Raw genomic sequence first — 6,233 nt, forward strand, 5'->3', positions numbered from 1 at the left:
GTAGACAAACCCAAAAAATATCGAGGGCAAACTAAATGTGAAAAAATTCATGCACGAAGTGTCCATGATCGACAAGTTATTTTTTTAAATGGATATGGACAACCTATCGGACCGTCAGATAAGACATGCAGTGAACTTAGCAGTTTCTTAGGCACACTTGGAAGAAACTCAAGTTTTGCACCTCTGGATAAGGAAAATTGGCACAAAGTTGAAGAAAAAGATAAAGAAAAAAAATATGGGATTATGTTAAGGTACGATTTTTATAATTAATCGCTAATTTCCTGTTGTTCTTTCCCTCTTATTTATATCAAGTATTTATGATCAAAATTTTTTATTGTCAAATTATGTTAATGTAGGAAAAATATGACATTCCGGAGGAAGGAAAAAAATGGACCCTAGAAACTGTCAATTGTGCATGGAGGTGCTGGAAATCCATATTGAAGAAGAAGTGTTTTGACAGATTCAAAAATGACAAACAAAGACTAAAGACACGTTCAAATACTATACCTGAAATAGAATTTAAAGCCTTGCTCAAATTCTGGAACTTCTAACAATCAAAGGTAAATGAGAAAAAAGACATGCTTTGAAGCCTGGAGTAGTTCAACTAATTAATAACTGTAACATTGCTTTAACATGCTTATAGCAATCAGGATTATAAGATATGTGCTTGATTCTTGAATTTTTTTTTTCTTTCTTTTGCACTGAAAGCTATTAGGCCATGGCAATTTCCTGGTAAATTATAGTAAATTATAATTTTGATAATTCTTATAGCAAATTTTGATGTAGCTACTCGTTAACATTTTCAGTAGACTTTTCTGGTTTCTGGGAGACTGGGACAATATTACAGGCTTAAATTTAGGAATTTGATCTTTTGCTTGTTTAGTTTAATCAGATGTGTTAGTCCATTATTTGTCAACATGCATACAAATCATGTGTACATAATTGGTGGATAATCCTAGGTGCATATGTTGATACTAAGCACGCAAGTACCATGCTGATCAAGCATATTCCCTACATACCAGTCAAAGAAATATAGATAGTATTTATACGTACCACAAACCAAAGCGTAACTTGAATTAAAAACCCTAATCCATTTAACTTACAAGTGTGAAGTTGATTGTCGTCAGGTCAAGAACTTAAAACAAGCAGTTTGCTGTCCACTAAGACCTATTTTTGCACTGAAAGAGAGCTCATTGAACCAATTTACTTATTACGGTATTATTACTTTCTTTTAATTCTTGGATCATTTGTGAATCAGAACTGCACCATGAATTATGATGCATGAATTGCATTATACTTGTGAGATATGTCTCCTTGATTTTTTTCCTATTTATTAACTGGTTATTAGAGGATTTTGAATCAGACATAAGCTCCATGCACGCCCAAGTTGTACCCAAAATATGCTTTTATTTGGGATAGTATATGTATATGCTTATTTCGATTTGCAACTTTTTAAACGACCTTTTGATTTGGATGATTACAATTTTGCTTCGAATGATTTTTAGCCGTTCATACTGATCAATTTGTGAGATGATTTAAACACTCTGTCTAATGATTATTGAACATGTGGTTATCCGTTCATACTGATCAATTTGTGAGATGATTTAAACACTCTGTCTAATGATTATTGAACATGTGGTTATATTCTGTTATCAAGGCTGAAAGTCTTTTGTAGAATTATCATATAAAATAAATTATAAGAGAGGTTATTAGTGTGTCAATTTTGCTACCAAGAGACGCGCATAAGAGTATCCAAATATTGATTTGATGAAGTAAATTATAGTAGTTTGTTTTTGTTTTTAATTTTTTTTCTTTTCTCTTTGCTGATTTTTTTTCTTTTTTCTCTTGTTGTAGTGTACCTTATTACCTATATCATTTTGAGGACATGCCATAATTTGAACCTTAAAAGTTTAGAGTTTGCTGATTAATTGTCTATGTTACTACTTACTAGTTAGTAATTACTATTCAATAATTCTTACTACTTTATTTAGCTGGACCTGGACCTGGACATGGACAAACCCTTATGTATTTTATTATGTTGCATATATAAATTATTGAATTCATACTTACAGGAGTTATAGGCTCGTTTATCGTTTCTTGTTCACTCGTTTATCATTCATACTAATGGTCTGGTTGTTATTTAAATCCACGTTCATTCTATATGTGTAGAAAACAAGTGAGACCAACAAAGCAAATCGTGAAGGTCTAGAATATGTGCACACTACGGGGACAATAAGTTTTGCGAGGATTCGCAAAAAAATGGTATTTCAAAATTTTTTAGTGTTACTTATTAAGTCATCATTTTCATATAACATGCATAGCAACTAAATATAAATTTTGCTAATGCAGGGTGCTTTAGAAGAACTCAAATCTCAAGATGAAGCTGATGATGCATGGGATTTAGTCAAGAAAGATGAACATCCTGGACGTGTACGTCTTAGGGGGAGGGGTGTCACTAAAACCATGCTCCAAAATAAAAATAAAAAGATCATGGATCCCTCTGAGCAAGTTCCAGAATCTGTTGTTCAAACCATATCACAAAAAGTTGAGCAAGAGTTGACAAAAAAGTTTGAAGAGCAGAAGGCAGATTTGGTTCATGGTTTCGCCGAGCTCTTGACTGAAACACTTGGGCAAACAATTGATCCGGCGGCTATTACAAGACTTATTGCATGCACAAGATCACCTGAGCAAGGTGGTAGTGTTCGAAATCATGATCATCCTCGCTCATCTGCAAGTAGCCATCAGCCACGAAATGTGGTAGTTTTTTCTTTTGTTATATCTTTCTTTTTCTTTTTTGTGTATTATGACAACTTGATTTGGATTGGTTGCTTCTTAGTTCGCCTGAAATGAGGTGTTATATACCTAAATATGATCGTCATGCAATAAGTTATGACTCTAAAGAGACACATACATTCCATTTCATGCAATAAGTTATGACTCTAATGACCTTTATCCTTCTACCATCCGTGTCTCTTCTATTCTACTTGTGCTTACTCTTAATTTCATTATATAAGTCATAGTTTGATCTTGAATATAGGGCCTCCCATTAATTAAACCTCAGTTTTACTAGTACGCAACACATTTATTACCATATGGTTTATTGTCCTCAATAACATCACTTATTTTTTGTCTTGATTTTTTTTAGTATTTCAGTTTCTAATTGGCTTGGATTTTAATCCTAAATCAGCCCCCATCATTTTTTTACATAACATGCGTGTGCATGCATTCCTTTTTCTCTCTCTCTATTATGTATGTCACTTTATAGAACTTTATACAATCAAATGTTTTTTTTTTTGCCAAAGATAAACTTAGGAATATAATACCCCCCACATTATACTCTCTCTCCACATGCTGCCCAATCCCATCTCTTGGACAAGACCAAGACCTACACAACAATTTGTAGAATCTTTAGACTTTAGCTTTTGTTTCAAGGTACACAAAAGATAGGTATTCCTTTCTAGATGTGCTTCAATTAATGATGAATACATGTGAGGATCTCTTGGTTATTGATAATGAAGTTGTATATGTTCACAGTGCATTTCATTCTACTTGTGCTTACTCATCTTTTTATCTTGATGTATGTAGGAAAACATCTGAAGATCCATGCTTGTCGCTCTTTGGGGGATTTATTTGTTGTGAAGATTTAGAACTTATCTTTTTATCTTGATGTATGCAGGAAAACATCTGAAGATCCATGCTTGTCGCTCTTTGGGGGATTTATTTGTTGTGAAGATTTAGAACTTAATCGTCTCAATAGAGACATTTTGACCTTTTGATTAAGTAGTAGCTCTTTGTTTTAATCATGGAGGATTTGTGATATGTGCTTAATTTGGTAAGTTTGTGTGTAAAACTTTCTTTGTTTTAATCATGGAGGATTTGTGATATGTGCTTAATTTGGTAAGTTTGTGTGTAAAACTTGTGAATAATTATCTTAATCCTATTTCTATAATCTTGTTCTTCGTTGTAATGAATTGTTCATTATATTAAGGCTAAAGTTTGGTTAATTTGTGTGTAAAACTTGGACTATTGTTTCTTTGTATGTGATGGACTGATGTGTGATATCTGGGTGATTTGTTTTGATAAGTAAAAAATGAAAACCATCCCCTTTGGTATAAAAATCATCCCCATAGATCACAAATAAAACCGTTCCTATAGACAATATAACCGTCCTCTTAGGTCAAACTCGAAACCGTCCCCCTTGGTATAAAAACCGTCCCCATAGAAACCGTTCCCCTTGCTATAAAACTATTCCCATTGCTTAGAACCTAAAAACCGTTCCCCTTACTATCAAACTGTTCTTGTTGCTTAGAACCTAAAAACCGTTCCCCTTGATAAACAACCGTTCCACTTGGTCTAAACTAAGAACCGACCCCTTAGCACAACCGTTCCCTTATGGTATCAAGGATGACAGTTTACAAATCGTTGCACTAGGAGCATAAACCGTCCCATTAGACCTAAGAGTACGGCTGTAAACGAGACGGATGTTGAACCGTCCCCATAGGCCTAGTGTGACGGTTTCCATGCCTAGTGTGATGGTTCACAACCGTCCCCATAGGCCTCAAATGTGGTAGTGTGCCTTTAATTTTGACACTTCTCTTCCAGCTTTTACTTTTGGAACTTGTGTGTCGCTCCTACTCACTAGGTGGTAGAGTTTTCCCCTTGCAAGAGCCACAATGACATAAAACTTTGAGAAAGATAAAAATAAACTTATCCAATCAAACATCATATAATAATTTGTCTCCTCGAGCAAAATGAAACTGGTATTACATATTATAATGTAGTTAAGATTTGAATATAGTGAAAGAAATTCGTTTAATCCATTGTACATGACCAAACCATTTTAACTAATTCTCCCTCATTTTATTCTCAATAGGAGCAACCTTTAATATTCTACACATGCGCTCGTTCCTTATCCAACCTTTTATTCAGAGACGGATGTTGAACCGTCCCCATAGGCCTAGTGTGACGGTTTCCATGCCTAGTGTGATGGTTCACAACCGTCCCCATAGGCCTCAAATGTGGTAGTGTGCCTTTAATTTTGACACTTCTCTTCCAGCTTTTACTTTTGGAACTTGTGTGTCGCTCCTACTCACTAGGTGGTAGAGTTTTCCCCTTGCAAGAGCCACAATGACATAAAACTTTGAGAAAGATAAAAATAAACTTATCCAATCAAACATCATATAATAATTTGTCTCCTCGAGCAAAATGAAACTGGTATTACATATTATAATGTAGTTAAGATTTGAATATAGTGAAAGAAATTCGTTTAATCCATTGTACATGACCAAACCATTTTAACTAATTCTCCCTCATTTTATTCTCAATAGGAGCAACCTTTAATATTCTACACATGCGCTCGTTCCTTATCCAACCTTTTATTCAGACCAGAAAACTAAGGTTATTCTTTATTCCATATGTTTCAAACTTAAAATTATTCTAGGAATGCTTCTTATATGTGCTATAGGCTTCCCCATCTGAAGAGTAATGCCACACTTTATCATGCTATAAACTTATGAAGCAAGAATTGAGAAGTTTAAAATGTGCATTCAAAAAACCAAGTCATTGTCTTTGCAGAGTGAGGGCATCAAAACCTGTATAAATGAGAAAGTGAATAATTAAATGATTGCCTTTGTATACCCAGTAGATGCAAGCAAACAATTATTGGATCTAGGACACAGGATACAGCTTTAGCTACCTTGATCACGATACCATAATAAAAGGTCAATCCTTCAGTAACCCATATTAGTAGCTAATAAACTAGGTACTGCTGAAGTAAAAAATAAAAATTATAGTAGCCAAAATCTCCGAGTTTGTATAAATTATTACAAGGACTTTTGAGTAATTTAAAATTACAAATAAATAAAAGTTATATATCAGTGCGCTTGAGATTACTTTGAGGATCTCAGCATTTATAACTTAATTGAGCAGTGCTGCCACATACACACACATCATCAAAACTCCAGATATGAGCCTCCTCAAGTTTAATTGAGTAGTATTACTATATACCTCAGATTTTATTCTTCTTCCAAAAAATTCAATGAATAAGACCTAATCAAGTCTGTATTAGTAGTAAAGTGGGAGTTGGACAAAGAGGATCTCAAATCTAAGATCAAATTAACTAGTCTTTGCTTGTAAAGAAATAAAGGATAAAAAAAGAATGTTAAATTAGATTAATTAAACCTACGAGCTCTATGTATGCAAACAATGGGTTCAAATTGCATTCAAATCCTTCT

The sequence above is a fragment of the Asparagus officinalis genome, chromosome 3 (genome assembly GCF_001876935.1).
Source record: "Asparagus officinalis chromosome 3, Aspof.V1, whole genome shotgun sequence".
Lineage (NCBI taxonomy): Eukaryota > Viridiplantae > Streptophyta > Magnoliopsida > Asparagales > Asparagaceae > Asparagus > Asparagus officinalis.